The 20,401-nt window shown below is 41.7% G+C and overlaps 1 protein-coding gene across 1 annotated transcript in view; it reads left to right on the top strand.

The window, feature by feature from the left end:
* The first annotated feature begins 17,035 nt into the window (after positions 1-17,035).
* The window catches only part of FHDC1 (FH2 domain containing 1), a 38,923-nt gene continuing 35,557 nt past the window's right edge, over positions 17,036-20,401 (top strand). Inside the window, 1 exon segment of the mRNA XM_077139765.1 lies at positions 17,036-17,125. The gene's annotated coding sequence lies outside the window, so the exon portion shown is untranslated.

The raw sequence follows: 20,401 nt of genomic DNA, 5'->3' as shown, positions 1-20,401 counted from the left end.
GTGGCTATACTAATATCCAACAAATTAGACTTCAAATGTAAAACAGTTAAAAGAGACAAAGAAGGACACTATATACTAATAAAAGGAACAATTAAACAAGAAGACATAACAATCATAAATATTTACGCACCGAACCAGAATGCCCCAAAATATGTGAGGAATACACTGCAAACACTGAAAAGGGAAATAGACTCATATACCATAATAGTTGGAGACTTCAATTCACCACTCTCATCAATGGACAGAACATCTAGACAGAGGATCAATAAAGAAATAGAGAATCTGAATATTACTATAAATGAGCTAGACTTAACAGACATTTATAGGACATTACATCCCACAACAGCAGGATACACCTTTTTCTCAAGTGCTCATGGATCATTCTCAAAGATAGACCATATGCTGGGTCACAAAGCAAGTCTTAACAAATTTAAAAAGATTGAAATCATACACAACACTTTCTCAGATCATAAAGGAATGAAGTTGGAAATCAATAATAGGCGGAGTGCCAGAAAATTCACAAATACATGGAGGCTCAACAACACACTCTTAAACAACGAGTGGGTCAAAGAAGAAATTGCTAGAGAAATTAGCAAATACCTCGAGGCGAATGAAAATGAAAGCACAACATATCAAAACTTATGGGACGCAGCAAAGGCAGTGCTAAGAGGGAAATTTATTGCCCTAAATGCCTATATCAGAAAAGAAGAAAAGGCAAAAATGCAGGAAATAACCATCCGCTTGGAGGAACTGGAGAAAGAACAGCAAACTAATCCCAAAGCAAGCAAAAGGAAAGAAATAACAAAGATCCGAGCAGAAAAAAATGAAATTGAAAACATGAAAACAATAGAGAAAATCAGTAAGGCCAGAAGTTGGTTCTATGAGAAAATCAATAAGATTGATGGGCCCTTAGCAAGATTGACAAAAAGAAGAAGAGAGGATGCAAATAAATAAGATCAGAAATGGAAGAGGAGACATAACTACTGACCTCACAGAAATAAAGGACGTAATAACAGGATACTATGAACAACTTTACGCTAATAAATACAACAATTTAGAGGAAATGGACGGGTTCCTGGAAAGACATGAACAACCAACTTTGACTCAAGAAGACATAGATGACCTCAACAAACCAATCACAAGTAAAGAAATTGAATTAGTCATTCAAAAGCTTCCTAAAAAGAAAAGTCCAGGACCAGACAACTTCACGTGTGAATTCTATCAAACATTCCAGAAAGAATTAGTACCAATTCTCCTCAAACTCTTCAAAAAAATCGAAGCGGAGGGAAAACTACCTAATTCATTCTATGAAGCCAACATCACCCTCATACCAAAACCAGGCAAAGATATTACAAAAAAAGAAAACTACAGCCCAATCTCCCTAATGCATATAGATGCAAAAATCCTCAATAAAATTCTAGCAAATCGTATCCAACAACACATTAAAAGAATTATACATCATGACCAAGTAGGATTCATCCCAGGTATGCAAGGATGGTTCAACATAAGAAAATCAATTAATGTAATACACCATATCAACAAATCAAAGCAGAAAAATCACATGATCATCTCAATTGATGCAGAGAAGGCATTTGACAAGATTCAACATCCTTTCCTGTTGAAAACACTTCAAAAGATAGGAATACAAGGGAACTTCCTTAAAATGATAGAGGGAATATATGAAAAACCCACAGCTAATATCATCCTCAATGGGGAAAAATTGAAAACTTTCCCCCTAAGATCAGGAACAAGACAAGGATGTCCACTATCACGACTATTATTCAACATTGTGTTGGAGGTTCTAGCCAGAGCAATTAGACAAGAAAAAGAAATACAAGGCATCAAAATTGGAAAGGAAGAAGTAAAGCTATCACTGTTTGCAGACGATATGATACTATACGTCGAAAACCCGGAAAAATCCACAACAAAACTACTAGAGCTAATAAATGAGTACAGCAAAGTAACAGGTTACAAGATCAACATTCAAAAATCTGTAGCATTTCTATACACTAGCAATGAACAAGTGGAGGGGGAAATCAAGAAACGAATCCCATTTACAATTGCAACCAAAAGAATAAAATACCTAGGAATAAATTTAACTAAAGAGACAAAAAACCTATATAAAGAAAACTACAAAAAACTGCTAAAAGAAATCACAGAAGACCTAAATAGATGGAAGGGCATACCGTGTTCATGGATTGGAAGATTAAATATAGTTAAGATGTCAATCCTACCTAAATTGATTTACAGATTCAATGCAATACCAATCAAAATCCCAACAACTTATTTTTCAGAAATAGAAAAACCAATAAGCAAATTTATCTGGAAGGGGAGGGTGCCCCGAATTGCTAAAAACATCTTGAGGAAAAAAAACGAAGCTGGAGGTCTTGCACTGCCTGACTTTAAGGCATATTATGAAGCCACAGTGGTCAAAACAGCATGGTTTTGACATAAAGATAGATATATCAACCAATGGAATCGAATAGAGTGCTCAGATATATAGACCCTCTCATCTATGGACATTTGATCTTTGATAAGGCAGTCAAGCCAACTCACCTGGGACAGAACAGTCTCTTCAATAAATGGTGCCTAGAGAACTGGATATCCATATGCAAAAGAATGAAAGAAGACCCATATCTCACACCCTACACAAAAGTTAACTCAAAATGGATCAAAGATCTAAACATTAGGTCTAAGACCATAAAACAGTTAGAGGAAAATGTAGGGAGATATCTTATGAATCTTACAATTGGAGGCAGTTTTATGGACCTTAAACCTAAAGCAAGAGCACTGAAGAAGGAAATAAATAAATGGGAACTCCTCAAAATTGAACACTTTTGTGCATCAAAGAACTTCATCAAGAAAGTAGAAAGACAGCCTACACAATGGGAAACAATATTTGGAAATGACATATCAGATAAAGGTCTAGTATCCAGAATTTATAAAGAGATTGTTCAACTCAACAACAAAAAGACAGCCAACCCAATTAAAAAATGGGAAAAAGACCTGAATAGACACCTCTCAGAGGAGGAAATACAAATGGCCAAAAGGCACATGAGGAGATGCTCAACGTCCCTGGCCATTAGAGAAATGCAAATCAAAACCACAATGAGATATCATCTCACACCCACCAGAATGGCCATTATCAACAAAACAGAAAATGACAAGTGCTGGAGAGGATGTGGTGAAAGAGGCACACTTATCCACTGTTGGTGGGAATGTCAAATGGTGCAACCACTGTGAAAGGCAGTTTGGCCGTTCCTCAAAAAGGTGAATATAGAATTGCCATACGACCCAGCAATACCATTGCTGGGAATCTACTCAAAGGAATTAAGGGCAAAAACTCAAACGGACATTTGCACACCAATGTTTATAGCAGCGTTATTTACAATTGCAAAGAGATGGAAACAGCCAAAATGTCCATCAACAGACGAGTGGCTAAACAAACTGTGGTATATACGTACGATGGAATATTATGCAGCTTTAAGACAGGATAAACTTATGAAGCATGTAATATCATGGATGGAGCTAGAGAACATTATGCTGAGTGAGTCTAGCCAAAAACTAAAAGACAAATACCGTATGGTCCCAATGATGTGAATCGACATTCGAGAATAAACTAGGAATATGTCATTGGTAACAGAGTTCAGCAGGAGTTAGAAACAGGGTAAGATAATGGGTAATTGGAGCTGATGGGATACAGACTGCGCAACAGGACTAGATACAAAAACTCAAAAATGGACAGCACAATAATACCTAATTGTAAAGTAATCATATTAAAACACTGAATGAAGCTGCATCCGAGCTATAGGTTTTTGTTTTGTTTTGTTTTGTTCTTACTATTATTACTTTTATTTTTTTCTCTATATTAACATTCTATATCTTTTTCGGTTGTGTTGCTAGTTCTTCTAAACCGATGCAAATGTACTAAGAAACAATGATCATGCATCTATGTGATGATGTTAAGAATTACTGATTGCATATGTAGAATGGTATGATTTCTAAATGTTGGGTTAATTTCTTTTTTTCCGTTAATTAATAAAAAAAAAAAACGGAAATTTTCAAGAAGAAAAATGCACTAAAAAGCTGGCCTGTTTCCTGGTGCCTGCCCATGTAAAAAAAAAAAGCGGGCCTGTAAACAAGTTCTTCTTCCCAAAGCCCACAAATCAAAGGGTCCAGGAAGGACTAGGATTGCAGAAGCAGTTTAGCTGAAATCTAGACCTTTAAGAAGCACATTTTCCATATATAGAACACACTAATAGTTTCACTGGTGCTGATCCAGAGTGTGAAAACTAGAAGTTGCCTTAGAAACATCTGTTTAACACCTTTATTTGCAGATATAAACAACAAGGCCCAAAAATATGTTACTTATCGAGCCCCCATCTCCAAATGTAATAGATGGGCATTTACAACTAAATACAGGAATTCCCCCCTTAAATCCTGCTTTTTCACTGCATACGTAGGTGTCAAAAGTGTCAAATTTCTTCTAGCGTTAAGTATGATAACTTTATAAATATACATTAATATGTATTATTAAATGCCTTAGTTTTTAAAAACAAAATCCACCCACCCACAATGGATCCATATTAGATACATTTTAAAGTGTATAAGATGTTTGTCCTTTCTACTACTGCCCATTAACTTATTGGTATTCTCAGAAAAAAATCACATTAACTTGAAAAGTGCTTTATAAAGTAAAATTATGTATATATCAAAAAGATTAAAGATAAGTTTCTTTTGATTCATGGGACTGTTAATTTGAAGAATAATGTGTCTACCTCAGAATGTGCCTATCTATTATACCGTGATGTTAGCCTTCAGAAAACATGACCATAGGTATAAAAATCAAAGCTGATTATATAAATTCCTAGCTCAGTGCAACATTTGTATGTAATTTGTGGTAGTTTTTGTAAAGTACTATTTAAGAATCCCTGTATTTTGTATTCATAATCCTAAATATCTTTTGCTAGTAGCTCTTTTCTTGAGCCTTTCACCTGCCTAGGAGGGTTGACATCCTTTATCACTCAACTCCAACCAAATTTAGTCCTTTTAAAAATCTGATTCCTTTGAAAGATGACAAAATTTTATATTTTAAATTTTATTGGCAAGACTGCCCAGTTGTGAATAGGCTTTTTTTTTTTTTTTAATTAAAAGGCCAGTTGCATTCTGCATTAGTGCAAAACTTTTCTAAGGGGCACAAGGTCCTTCACTAATTTTAAATATAGCAAGACCTGTTAAAATAGAATGGCAATGCAAACAACCTTCTGTTTTTAAGGACTTCATTAAATTCTGTTATATGTTCCCACTTGAAGGTTTCCTGCTCAACAGGTTTCCTGGCATAAATGGACTTTTATAATAAATTGCCAAGTGTCCCTTCAAATGTACAGGAAACTATGAAGTTCAGCTTTGTTTTTCTGAAATGCAAGTTGCTTGTTAGAAGTTTATGTATGCCAAATGAGAACTTTTTGTTATTCTGGCATTAACTGATTTGGAAGGAGAGACTATCATATGAAGAAGAGAAATGAGACCCATTCAGAGCCCTAACTTTATTTCTGTGCAGTTAATTGGTTGATATGCTTTTAGATCTGGGAATTTCAGTGACATTTTTACAAATAAAACCATTCCATAAAAAAAAACTAAAACACGGTTTGTTTTGTTTGGGCCTAAACTAGGCTTTGCCATCAGCATCCTCTGTCCAAGATTTTGATGCTGGAGCTCTCTAGCTCTCTGCAAATATGGTTCACCTTCACCATTAAATCTTGATTCATGAGGAACAAAATACCATTTTGTTATCTTAGACAAAAGTGATTTTTCCCTGGCTTATACTTTCAGGTTGCTTTGCTTTTGGTGTAGGTATATGTGTTAGGTAAATATCTTAGAGGTGAAATGTATATCTAGCTGACATGAAGGTGCATAAGGAAGATAAATGATGTAAACTATATTAAGTCTTTATCTCTTGGCTTGTTATCGATGTTCTCTGGGGAAAAACAAAAAGCAAACTTACAGTAAAACTTTTTTTTTTCAACTGTTGAGAGGGCATTAGGGGGTAAGGAGAGGGAACATAATTTTAATCCTGTCAGTCTCCTGAAGAGCTTTAAAGTATGAAGTTGACTTTAGAATAATGAATCAAGTACTCAGGAGAAATTACTTATATATGCTACTTTACTTTTACTCTCCCCTTAAATGATTTTGAATTCTACCTTAGGAAGCTTTTTATGAAAGGCTTTTTATGAAAAGCTTCCTGAAGTTTTAGGCAGATTACTATAATTATTTCATTTGAGGAATGTATACTTCCTATGGCTAGAGTTGATGCTCTAGGAGAAAGACACAGTGTATGCTGTTTGGTTTACTCTTTATCTCCAACTTCTTGCATAGTTTTTTGCTCAAATGAACCATGTAATAAAAAGATGTTCAGGTTTTTTATCCAAAATTCAAATGCAGAAATGTATTTGGTGGTTTCACTGCTATTTCGTTTGAGTTACAAATTAATGTTGGGTGTTACCTAAGATATAAGATGTTTGCAGATGAATGACTGCAAAGAATGTATAAACGATGATAGAATTAGAAAAATCATCATTTGGCACGCCTACTGAAATAATTGATTCACACAGAGATCACCAAAGGGATGCTAAAGTCATTAGATTGAATGAAAACGATATTTCCATGGTACCAAGGAATTACCCCAAATATTACTCAATATGAAAGGGGAATAAGTACCATTAATAAGAGATTTGGCTGTCACCATTTTACTCAAGTTATCAAATTTGGCAACTAACAACCTGATATCATGGGCCTCTGGATATAATGCAATATAAATTATGCGATCTCATTTATGAGATATTCCTGTTGAAATTGTTTAACCTGAATCTAAGCAAACCTTTTGCCTAACCTTCCAGTGTTCAGAAAATATAGGGGATTAAAGAACAAGTTAAAAGACACCATGAAGAATCACTTCAACAAATACAGAATCTGGGACATTCTACATAATTGGCTTGATCTTTTCAGATAGTCGGCCACAAAAGAAAAAAAATTATATTGTTATAGAATAAGAGACTTAAGATCATGGTTCAAAAAAATTAACTGTAGAAGATATTTGGGGGACAAATGAATAATTTGAATGTGTATGTGGTGCTGATAGGAACTTTTTTGGTTTTTTATATTATGATATTGTGGTTACACAGAGAATGTCCTTATTAGGAGATGCTTGCTGAAGTATTCAGAAGTGCAGTGAGCATGATATCTGTAGTTTACATTTAAATACTCAGTAAAAATGCATGCATTCATATATACCCACATATGGGGACAGAGAGCTGGGGGAGAGAAAGAAAGATGCCTTAACATAAATATGGCAAAATGTTAACAATTGTTGAACTAGGTGGGTGGGCATGTGGGGTTTCATTGTACTATTCTTTCAACTTTTCTTATACTTTTTTTTCATAATAAAAATGTAATTAAAAAACAAAAAACCACCTAGGATTTTTGGTCCAGAAGTGCAGGTAGGATTGTGCTGAAGCCTCTTGCATCAGGATGGCAATGAGGGGGATTTTTTGGTACCACCTACACCACCACGTGTTTCACTCCTGCAGATATCAGGATCCCTCCTCTAGCATGTGAAAGAAATTGTTTTGTGTTTGGAAACCCAGGAACTCAATAAAGTGTAAAGTTGAACAGTTTTCTGTTTATCAGTTAAGATTATAGAAACAAGGCAATTGAAGAAGCAGAAATAGCTTAGGATATGAGACTTAAGTTAGATTTTAAAAAGTCCTTTTAGTTCACTAAACTAGATATTCTTTTTCCTTTTCCTCCTCAGCTCATTTACAAATTGATGCTTTCTAAAAGCTGTTTGAAACTCTAAGGGAAGTCCAAAAATATACACTGTATTTCAATTAATACTACTGATTTCTTCCATCTCAATTTATGCTCTCTTTTCATAAATAAGTATATGTTACTATTCTGTATTACCACATTTCCTCAAATTTAGGGGCTTTGTGTTTCATATATTATAACAATTTCGACTGCTTAAATTACATTTGTACATTGGTAATTTTTAGTAAGTTATTTTTAAAACTAAATTATTTTATGAGCCGGCAAAGCTTCCCTAATTTGCACTTCTTTAAATTAATAAAATAGCTTAAATCTTTAACGTATCCCCCCAAAAAAGTACTGGACATTTACATTGTTCTCAAATTCTTTGTTTCCTTTTTCCCCCACCCTTACTTAAGGGTGTAAGAACAAGGGACATCCTATGGTTCAAAATTTTCTAACTAGTTTGCATCAAGAATAGAAGCAGCAAAAAGGCCAAACCATGTTTTGAAAATTGAGTTTTTACCATGGCAGTGGTTACTATATAATTATGGACTACCAAGTGAGTTGAAAAATATGCTTAAGTTTAAACGGTCGTAAGTATTTGCTGAATGACTTACCCATGTTGACTTTCATCACCTGATCCCACTAACACCCTGAAGAGGTTCAGATAATCTCTGACGTATGTACTAACCATTTCTTCTTGGACTGGTGTTGGCTGCTGGAGGACAGACCCTTAACTCATTTAGATTTTCTATGATAGTCCTTTAAAAAAAATACTTTGAATGTCTTTATTTTCCTAAACTTTTTTGAGGGTGGACATAATTCATGAAGCTTAGTTAGCAAAATTTTCCTCCAATTAAGCCAGTTATAAAATAAGAGTAGGTAGGAGTTAGAAATGAACAGCTATGAGTCTAATTACCAATGAAAGAAAACTTAATATAGAAACCGTTGCCTAAACTCTCAAGGAAAGGGAAAGTGTAGTAGTAAAAGCTTCATAGAAGGCTTGGATTCAAACTTGGCCCTTTGTCCTTTAAAAAAAAAATACAATGACATAATAAGAGACTGTTGTGCTCTCTTTGAGTTTTTAATGCTCCTGGAACCACTGCTTGTGGTCATGAGTACAGCAATGAAAACAAGTCTTTTCTTCCCCCAAACACAAGTAGCTTCAGTGTAAGCTGCTCCAGACTTCCTTGCCGGTGACCTCAATACTGACCTTCATTTATTCTAGGAAGAGCTATGCCTATTTAGTCCTTGCAGGTCATTTTTATGTGAATTTCTCTTTGCTTGCAGTGAACAGAGACCTCCCAATTAAGAACTTCATTCATGCTTAATTCAATTTCAAATGTGGTGACTTTTTGTTATCATAATATCTTTTTAGCTTTATGGTAACCTCTTTGGACTCTTGTACACCTAACCTATGGAAGCAGTTTAGCCCAAGCGGTGACAGAGCCAGACAGTTGTCTTACCAACTTAGAAACTTGCGTCTCTTTGGTGTAGCCCTAAAAGAGTTCATGAATCCAAGCTACATGCTTCAATTCTCAGCCCTATTTGCATGGTCATTTTATCAAGTTTAAGAGGAGAAAACTCAAATGTCAATCCCTCTTTTTCCCAAACCATTTCAAAACCAGAGTTGCTTTTCAGTTCAACACCTGGCTGCATTGCTTTAGGTCAAGCATCAGCATGTCTTCTGAAATGCTTCACTTGACTGGTCATGCACATCTGCCAGTCTTTAATTCATTGTCAGATATTATGGTATCTGGTTCTTCTTTTCACATACTCATATATCCTGCTTCAAAGAGCTTGAGTCGCATCATGGATTCCCTTCTGGACTAGAAGCCTCTTGAGGGTAAGAATGGTTTTGAACATGTTTGCAACCTTCCCTGTGCTTCGCACGTAGAAGGCATTCAATGTTGTCAATAAGGAAGATTATCAATGGCCTTTAGCCATTTGTATCATTCACTAGTAATGAAGATCACAGGTTTAGTTGGCAGACGTATTGATTACTAACCATTGTCACAGCACAGGGGTAGGTACTACTGAAATATTAAGATGAATAAGACAGCCCTGCCCTCAAATTTTCGTTTAATGGGGAAAACATCTCTACAAATTATGGAAACGAATGTGGGGGGAAATGGGGACCAGTATGGAGAACATACTATTTGTGGTTGAGTGTGGAAGCCTTTGGCTCCAAATTGGAATGTCGACTGTGGGCATAAATGTGTGGGTGGGGAAGAGTGCATTTTACCATTCTACCACTGCAGCTCAGCCGGTGGACATTATCCTATCCATATTGTTAAACTAAATCTCACATAAATCAAATCTTAAAAATAGTACATATCATTTTTATAGACTTTTCATTTTAACACTTTTTTGCAGTCTAACTTAGAATGCTTGATTCTTTTCTTCCTAGTGGCATTAAAGTGTATTTGGACAAAGAGTGAGAATTCATCTGCAGCTTCTAGGACATCCGTGGAATTTTTAGTCAGAAGATTTAGTGGTTTAATATGTGACGCTCATTTCAAACTGAAGGTCTGCCTGCATACTGCAAGTTTTGAAAAGGAAAAAAAATTTACTGGTTACCCACCTGCTTAAATGTGTGAACCCTAACAATAGGATGCTTACATATTTCAAATTTACCCAAATTTACCCAGGGGACCTTAGAATCTATAAAATGGCTTTCTGGAATTTGAAAACAATCTGGTAGATAAGCCCATTATTGCAGACTTATGAAAAAGAAGTTGCTTTATTATCATAGAGAAGACATACACTACAAAAAAAAATGTCTTTATTGGTTATGTCAAGAGCTTTGGCTAAAGATAGACTAGCATGTGACATTTGTTAAAAATCTGGAAACTAATGAGAAATTTGGGGTGAGTCATAATATCCACCGTTCCCCTTTCCCCACTTATTCCTCCATCCCTCCCCACCCCCATCTGAATTAACCCCTCCATTTTCTTTATGATCCTTCTACCCAGCTTGTCACAGGAGTCAAAGGTCTTTGAACCATTGAGTGAGTTCTTTAGACTCTGTACTAGAGCATGAGGATCACAAAGGGGCCCCATTTTATGAGTTCCTGTCCTGCAGAGCTGCTGGGGTAGAATTCATTCCTCTGCCTTCACCTCGGTTAGACAAGGTTTAGCCTGATTCGGCCCAGTAGGCAAGTAGCTGGCCTTGGCAATTATTCAGATGAACTGTGAAGAGGGCATGCTTATAAAGGAAAGAAAAGAAAGCTAGAAAATATGTTCAAATTTTCTACAATGGTGAGTTTAAAGGGTTAATGGAAGTGTGTGAGGCTCTAGCATTCTGTCTTGTTTTTATTTCTTCTTGTTTATTCCCTTTTCTGAATTATAAACTGTGTGACAGCCAAACTTTGGGTAAATAAGAATCTACAGTGAGAGTGTTTTATATTCCCTTGGGAAAAGAAATTGCCTAATTTTTTTTTGTGAAGCCATTTTTAGCATTAAAATAATCCCATTTTACAGTGTAAATTAATTTTTAATTACTTTAATTAAAGTCCTGTGTTTAATTATGTGCTTGCCCTGCAAGCCCCCCCCCCCCCCCAGCCCTGCGTAAAGCAGATACCCCCAGCAATCCTGCCCATGAATCACCTCATGGGAAGCATGACACAAATTCAAAATCCCTAAAGTCAGAAAAAAGAAGAAATGGAAGGGATTCAAAATGTGAGGGAATTGTTTCCATCCATTTTAAAATACAAAGGATTGAATATTTAAAACCATCTCTCTGAGTTAGATTAAATACAGGACCCTCTTTTTTCAGTAAGGGGCCAGCAAGCTAGGGGTAAAGATGGAAAGATTTAACCCAAATAGGCCTCTTTCTCCCACCTCCTCAGTTTTAGTCTGGTCAGGCCTACAAAGGGATGTAAACATGAGCTCAATTTGATGCTGAGTGTTTTGATAGGGATTCTCTTTGTGTACAAGGCCAAGTCAAAACTTGAATAATGGTATTTCCACCAAAAAACTTACCCCTTTCTCAAAAAAAAAAAAGGTCCATTTTAATTATTTCTACAAATTTGGTTTGAGAAATATTAAAATACTGACTGCTATGGGCTGGTTTTATAAGTTGCTATCATACCTAAAGTATATACCTTTGTATGAAAAGCAGAATCTTAGTGCAAGGGAATTGTCCATAGCTAGTTCATTAAACTGAGTACATGCTCTGTTTTCAAGGGGAGCAAAAAGGGTTTTACAAATTGCTAAGTCACAAACATGTTCTTTCTCCCATCTTCATATGTCCTGCAAAATCTTGCATGGGACATGCACGTGGTATTTCCCAAGAGCAACACACCCACCCACCCCAATGTTGTTGATTCATTGGGTTTCTGTTTGGTGACTGCCTCTACAATGTTTGTTATGGTTTCAAATTACTATTTGCTCTTTTTAACTTCTTAGAAGGGTAAACAGTTTGAAAACAGTTAAAGCCAGTAACAAAAGAAATTGACATCGGACATACTCTTTCATTTAGTTCCATTTGCTTTTGGTGGTAGTAGTGGCTTATATAAGGACTGGAGTCGGTTTGTCTTTGTGAAGGTAATGGGTAATGGGATGAAATGATACCCTTTCATGTTACATTTTAAAGCTATTTTTCCCTCTCACTTTTGAATGTTATAACAGACAGACCCTACATTTATAAATAACACCAATTAGAGTTGCCTAAGCACTGAATCAATTGTAAACTAAAAAGAAGACTAACTGCAGGTTTCTGGATGAAACTCAGTGATACATAGTTATTTATCTTTCCTAAGTCTCCTCTCCCATCCCAGCCTCCAAAACACAGGCATACATACGCTTTAAAGAAAGAGAAAATGGACAATTTTCTCTAAAGACACATAGAACCAGGACAGGAGTCATTGGGTGCCTAATCACTCATTCATATATGTTAGGCAAGGAATGTCTTTAATCTCTTCTACCCTTAAACAAATGCAGGCCCTGTTATTGGCAAAGTACCTGTATTTACTTCTGGCAAGAGAAATACCATTGATGCTACCATGGATGAAACATCACATGTGAAAGCATTTACTATTTAAAACTTTCCAAACCACTACTTAGCACCCAGAAAAGTGTTTCTTCCTTGCAATGATCAGAGACCAGTCACTATTTACTATATTTAAACACAGCTCACTATTTAATACCTTAGCCTACAAAACAAAACAGTCTGTTAATTAAAAATCTGTTTAGAAAATTATAGTAATACATTGTGTTTTCCCAATAAAGTATTTGATGCAAATTTGTATTGATAGTGACAGTAACAATTCTGCTGATTTTATTTATTTTATGCTTTCTACCCTTTAAATGACACAAGGTCTAGCAATTTCTCTTAGAATGGCTGTTAAAAGGAGGAGGATTGGTGAGTCTTTACATTTGTCTGCAAGTCTATTTAAATATAGAACTGGCAGAGTTTGTTTCTTTCTGCAGTTTCCCATTTTAAGTGGCAAAGACTCTGCCTATAATCAAATACTGAACAAGTGATCTCATCAGCTCTATGTTTCAAGAAGAGCAAAGATTAAGTAAATCTGTATCACAGAAACAAAGAAAGAGGGAGGGATTTAAAATCAATCTGATGCTTCAATTCTATGCCAGAGGGGACTCATTTTAATGTGCCCATCCTGGCTCCCTAGAGGACCCACTAAATCAGCTCATGAATTAGACTTATTCCTTAAGCAAACTTCAGACATACTAACAGCCCTATTTTAGAACCGTAAGGTATTCTTTGTAATGAATCCAGAAATTCTATTCATTTTGGATTAAAGGCTTTGTTTAGTAACTCCTAATGACCAAATCTAAATACAAAATGCCTGACATAGGAGAAACTCAAAGCTGCTCAGGGTTGTAGTGGTGAAAGAAAGAAAAACAAAAATGAATTGGGTGAAGGAAATGGAGCAATCCAGAGAGGACAGCCTGCGAGGAGGAAAGAGCAAGCTGCAAACGGAGAGAAGCAGTACAGCAGAGAAGCTCTGCAGGGCTTGGAACTAGCACCTGGGTTCGGCCCATTACCTGGGTCACACTGTTACTAATATACTCTGAAAGGTCTGGCTTGACTGGGAAAAGGAGAACTGGCTGCACTGCCTTCAGCTCGAGAGGCTTTGCAGCAGCAGCAGTCACCTCCAAGCCACGAATTCCCCTGTATGGCCTGACTTTGCGCACACTTGACTTTAGGAGACCTAGTCTTCCTGACAGACTGAGTGACTGCCACATTTGGGGGACACAGCCAGACTTGCACATCTTAAGTTGAAGAGCACAAATTTAAATGAGATGAGGATGTAGTTAACAAACAGCATATTTAAAAAATCAAGAACAAATTGCCCTCTATATTTGCAATTTTTGAGCCAATCCAATAGGGTATAAGCAGTATTCAAGACTACGTCATGCTAGTACTGTTTGATCACCTCATATGTACAAGGCAGAAAATAAGAGTCAAAATAAGCATGATGTGTTCAGAGGTAGCACGCAATGCTGCCTGAGTGAAATGAAAACCCTCTGTTGGATAACTATGGGAGATGAAGGTAGGATGCAGTCAGATAGCCTAAAGAATCCCACCTTTTACTTTTAGGCATATTTGTGAAACTATAGAAGGCTTTGAACATGTAAGCAATATGAAGAAATCAGACTTTATAGACATAAACCTGGCAGTGGATGCAGAAGTCCAATTTTAACTTCTCTTAGCTAGAAGATAGAGCGCAGGGCTTGTAAAAATCAAGAGCAATAATGCCTGACACTTGGCCAAAAGCATTTAAATATCAGTTTCCCCTTCCTGTAATTGAGGCTTGTATGGTGGTGCATTAGATGTAAATTATAGATACAGGAGATAGTACTTGGGAAAAAGAAACGAATTTGACAAGTATTAGGTATCTTAGTTTCCTAGGGCTGCCGCTAACAAAGTATTAAGAACTGAGTGGCTTAAAACAATGTAAATTTATTGTATCAAAGTGTTGGAGGCCAAAAATCCAAAATCAAAGTGTCAGCAAGCCAATGCTCCTTCTGAAACATTTAGGGGTATTTGCTGGCAATTGTCAGCATTCATTAGCTTGCAGACATGTCACTCCAATTTCTGCCTCTTCCAATTTAGCGTGACCTTCTTTCTTGTCTCCATCATTGCATGGCATTCTCCTCTTTGTCTCTATTTCTCATATTTATAAGGACACCACTCGTATTGGGTTATGGGCTTACCCTACTCCAGTCTTCATAATTTAACTAAGTCTACCTGCAATGACCATATTTCCAAATAAAAGCACATTCTAAAGTTCCGGGGGTGAAAACTTCAACATATCTTTTGGGTGACACAATTCAACGCATAGCATGAAATAAAAGGAATTTATGAGAGAAAAATGACCCCCCCAAAAAAACCAAAACAAAATAACTGGGATTCCAAATTTAAAATACCAGATCTTTGGGAGGGGGAAGGGAGTAAAGTACTAGTTTTGAGACAAAGATGAGTTGACTTGTGGATACTGAATTTGGACTGGAGATAATACAGTGACAACAGGGATTCAGTATATCTCCCAGAAAAATGGGAAATAGAGTTGGAAGAGCCTTACTACTATCCTCAAAGGAAAAGAAGACTAAGCAGAGGAGGCAACAGAAACATGCAGATGGAAGGCCTGCAGGGGCAGATGCTGCAGGGAGATCAAAGGGACGGAAAGGCTGAGGACAGGTCACTGGGCTTGACCCTCCAAAAGTTGGCCCGTTTGAAAGGGCACTCTCAGTCAAGTGTGGGGGAAGCCCAGCTTCTCCTGACTGAGGAGATAAAGTGTGCAGTGGATGTAGACTCAGCTGACAAGGCTGAACTGAGGATGCCACAAGGAAAGGATGCCATCCCACCCCTCACATTTGATAGGCTGTAATTTAACCGTTGTCTGTGCAGTTAATATTGCTTTTGGATTGTATTAACTCCCTGAACATAGAACTGCCTTCCTCTTTTATTACGTTTTCCCACTCTGCATTTACGGTGGTCCTAGTTGACTCCCTTTGTCTTCACGGTGATTGTAAGCATGTTCACTGGCCAAGAAATGGGCTTTGACTGGCACTTTTAAATTTGTATTTTATTTTATTTGTTTACCCTAACAGCTTCTCTTTTTCTACCCAAGATGGATTATGGAGGCTGGGAGATTTGTCCTGGGAAAGGTCTGAGGACAGGGCAGAGAGGCGGAAATCATCAGGCCCCAGAGGCCAGAAAACTTGATCGCTTATCTGGGTTTCCAGAGGCCCAGAAGAAGTCAAAGGTAAGGATGACTTCATCCCTGCAGAGGGCGCCTCCCCACACCGGCAATTAACTTCCGATCCGCGGGACTAGCCCGGGATCGGTTACCTTTGACAACTCGCTTCACACTGCCTAGTGGCACAAATCACTTGGAAAAAAAGATACGATCAAACGGTTGCCCCCTTTCCTCCTGTGTGAGGGACCTTTCCAGACAACGCCCTTTCATGCGATCAGCCAGAGATGGACTTCTTTTTGCTTTGCTACAACCGAAAGGTTCCTCTTATCATCATTTTATCACCATCGAGGAGATTTTTTTTAAGGGGGTGCGGGTAGGTAAAAACATACAGTTGGCAGGCACCAAGGAAGAGCTGATCTTTGGGGAAGGAGGGTCTGCACAGTTCACTCAAGTGCTGCCTAGTGCTCCAGGAAGAAACTAGTGTGGGGCCAAGGGTGGCCTGGTGTGTGCTGGGTGTTTGTATGTGTGTGTGTGCGGGATGTGCGTGTGTATGAGTGTGCGTGTACACACGTGCTGTGGTGTGTTTGCGCGCGTCTTTGCGCAGGGGAAGGTGCCCGGGAGGCTGCCGCAGAGGTTCCTTTGTGGAGGGCACTTGCTGGTTCAGAAGCCAGCCTGGCGTCTCTTCTGGCTCGTTCCGAGAGGACGCCTAGCTCTTCTGCACAACCCGGCTTTCTCCGTCTCCAGCCGCCCCTCCTTCCTTCGGTGGCCGACCGCCCAGCTCCCCGCGGGCGTTCGGGTGTACGGAGCAGTTGTGCCCGCGGCGGCTTCCTGATGCCCCGGGACCCCGCGCAGGTGAAGGCGAGCGCGGTGCAGGCGGCGCTCGGCGGGGGGAAGGGGGAGGGAGAGGGCGGAGCAGGAAAGGGAGTGCTGGCCTTTGCAGCTGGCGCGGGGAACAGCCTGGGCTGCAGCATTGTTACCTGAGGCAGCCGCTGCGCCCCGCCCCGCGCGCCCTGCCCCCTCGCGGTCCTCGGCGGCGGGCTCCGCAGTGGCTGGGGAAAAGGAGGCGGCGCTGGCAGACCGCAGGCGGCCAGCTCGGGAGCAGTCTGTGCGGCGGGAGCCGGGAGCTCGCAGGCAGAGCCGGCCACGCCGGTGAGTGTGAGTCGCGCGGTCAAGGCAGGGGGGCGACCACGGCGCAGGGGGGCACATGGGGAGTGGGAGACCCCAGGCCCTCCTGGGGGAGGGGTTTCGGCTACGACCCGGTGCAGCGGCGCTGGGCAGGGCGGTCGACCGGTGCCGGGTCTCGGCTTCCCCCGGGCCTCCCTGCGAGAGCTGGGGGGGATGTTGGCGCCTCCTCCATACCCACTAGGGTCACTTTGGCGGCCGCATTGCCCGGGCCGGCCGAGGACGGCGATCGGTTCCATAAGGCGAAGACGCCAAAGTCTGGAGCCTCGTCCAGGGAACGAACTCCAGGGAGGGCCGCCCTCAGGGTGGACCTGGGTGGGCTGATTCAGCTTTAGCTGCTAAGACTGTTAGATAAAATGAACGCTTCATTCCGGCGTGTCCGAGAGAGCAACAGCCTTGTACAGGACGCGCTCTGGGGCGCCGCGCTCGGGTCCCTCGCCAGTGGCCGCGGAGGGCCCACGGGAGCCACAGCTTCCGAAGGCTTCTGACAGTGGGGACGGGCTAGTGGGGACGAGGCCGGGCGATGCGGACAGAGGACGAGGAGTTGCTCGCTCTTGCGTAGTTACTCTGATGTGCGAAGTTCAGGGTAGAAGTTGCGCCCTTGGGTTGCAAAAGTTTGGGGAGTAAGGGGTGGGCTGGCGATGCCCCCAGTTCTGGGACAGCGGACTCTCAATTTTCTCCTCCGAAACCCGTTTAAAACGCCTGGAGTCCTCCCTCTCTGTTACACTCGCCAACTCTTGCTTGCTCCCGGTCGGCGGAGCCGCAATGCGGCCGAGAAGCTTTCTCCCAGAGTCCAGGACCCTTACCCCGACATCCGATCCCGGTGGTGGGGAGAGGTTGCCGCGGAGGCTGGAGGAGAGAACAGAGGGAGGGCCTGTAGCAGACCCCTGGTCCGCGAGAGCGAAGACGCCCCCCTCCCTTTCTCCTCAAGCACTCAGACACCCCCCCACGGCACCCCCAGTTACGCCCGCATCCCCGCTTCTGGGAAGTCGGTGCAGCGGCCCTGGCTGAGGGGGCGGGCGCCGGGGTTGGCGGGGGGGAAGGACGCGGGCTGTAAACCTGGGGCTCCTCGGGGCGAAGGGGCGGGCCACGAGCGATCCCCCCTTCCCCCACCTCCCGGACCTGCGGGACTGAGAGGCCTGGGAGCGGCCAGAATCGCCGGGGGAGGGGCGAGCTGGCGCGGTGGCCTCTGCGGTGGCTGCAGCCGGAGGAGCGGGACGGCGCTCCGGGGAACCTGGAAGTCGTGTCCCTTCCAGGCGTCGGCCGGGTCAGGCTCCGGGGTCGTCCCGGCTCGGGTCCCGCTCTTCGCGCACAGCCAGCGGGCGGCCTCTCTCCGGGACGCTCCGGGGTCCTGCCCCGGCGGCCGTCGCCGAGCCTGCGCGGCGCGTGTGGGCGTCGATCTCCGCCGAGCTCCCGCACCGCACCCTGTGCCGCGCCTCCTGCTGCGGTCCCGGCGCCCTACCGCGGAGCGCTGGGGCTCGGCCCAGATGAGGGACGCCGCTGGGAGCCCACGCGCCGCCCGCGGGGGCCGCCCACTCGCGTCCCTGCTGCTCCGCGGAAACCGTGTGGCCGCCGCAGCCCGGGGATCCTCGGGGCCCTGCGAGCCCTTTGTGCGGCTCCGAACTGGGCGCGGCGTTTTGGTGAGTGGCCGGTGCGGGGTGCCGGGCTAAGGGCGAAGGTTTGGGGGCCAAGGAGGCGGCGGACCGCGCGCCAATGCCGACACCTAGGCAACGACTATCTGTCAAGATTAACTTGAAAGAAAGAATGCCACGCGTTGAATTTCTTCGGGACTTAGTGATCGATTTTCAAACATCTGCTTGTTCAGAAACTGCCCCTAACGTTCGGCCGTCTGTGACCCCCCTCTACTGACCCCCAGTTGTGTTCCTGGAACGTGTAGCGAGCGCTTCCTTCCCTGTCTCTGAGCATCCTTTGGCGTTGGTGTGTGCTTTTCCCCCCTTGATATTGAGACAATGGGAGAAACTGAAAATGCACATTCAGAAGCAGACTCTCTGCCCCTGCCCTCAGAGGGTTGCTCTCTGCATCTGTGGCCCGTTTATGCCGTGCTGCAGAGTAAACACGCTGAGTGGAAACAAACCGTCTTGGGTTTTTTCATTGCTGACTAGAGTGCCGAGGTGCAGGATTGGCCGCTGGCAGCCTTGCTTCAACTGTGTGGTTGTGTTGATTGACGTTTTGTATTTGATAATCAAAGGTTTTGAAACATAGGTGATGGTGGAGTCTTTTCCCAATAAGTTAGGGGAGTGAGAGCAAAAAATTCCATATTTTAGAATTCTCAGTACTTTTCTTACCCTTTCTTCCCTCCGAAGTAAAATAGGACTGTGTGTTCCTCTGCCTCCTCTCTCTAAACCCGGCTTGTTCTGCCCCCATTTATCATCAGAAGGATGTGGGCCAGCCCTTCCTATCCCCACCTCATTTGTGACACGTCAGGAATTGAAGGAAAAGGTTTTCGGGGGTATTTTCCTTGGCGCTACTTTTGATTATTGTTGACCGAGTGACCTGCTGAGTGACAGGGCCCCACTGACACTGTTTTAGGAAAGCTCTGAGCTCTAGACTGACCTTGGGAAAAGGCTGTCCTTTAAATGCTCTGTGAGATGAAGCATACCTACCCTCTCTTTTCCCCTCCGGCTCACTTCATTCAAGAAAATAGAGTTTCAGGAATGTTTCTGATCTAAGTAATGGATCCAAGTAGGGCTGGTAGGAGCTTTGGGGAGGAAGCCACAGGCCTTCTCTGAAAACCTTTATGAACATACTCATTCCAAGACGTTATGCTTGTCAACCAACTAAAAGCTAAGTAACAAGATCGCAATATCCCCTTATTTAAAGCTCACATAGTTAAAAGATGCTCAACTGAGCTATGGCCTTCCTGGAAAGGTCCATCACTCATACACACCTCTGATGGGTCATGACTTGAATTTGGGGGACCAGAAGAGAAATTCTGATCTTCAGAGCCTAACAGTAACAGTGCTGCATTTTACTCAGGGCTGGGCATCTGCGCCTATGGGCCAGCCTTGGCACCCTCTTCCCTAATGTTTAGGTCCCCAGTCTGTAGGTGAGATGTTAAATACAAGCCTGTCTCTCTCTGGAGGAGATTGATGGGACACTTGACATTTTCCAGACAGAGCCAGAGCTAATTGTTTTGTCCCGGCTGGTGTTTGCTGGCTGTGAGAAGCAAGGAGTGAGTGTCCTGTTAGGACTGCGACAGCACAGTGTTCGCCTAGTGTGCTT

This window comes from Tamandua tetradactyla, chromosome 22 (genome assembly GCF_023851605.1).
Source record: "Tamandua tetradactyla isolate mTamTet1 chromosome 22, mTamTet1.pri, whole genome shotgun sequence".
Lineage (NCBI taxonomy): Eukaryota > Metazoa > Chordata > Mammalia > Pilosa > Myrmecophagidae > Tamandua > Tamandua tetradactyla.
Note: the sequence above shows the minus strand (reverse complement) of the source record. Positions and strands in the feature narration are given on the sequence as shown.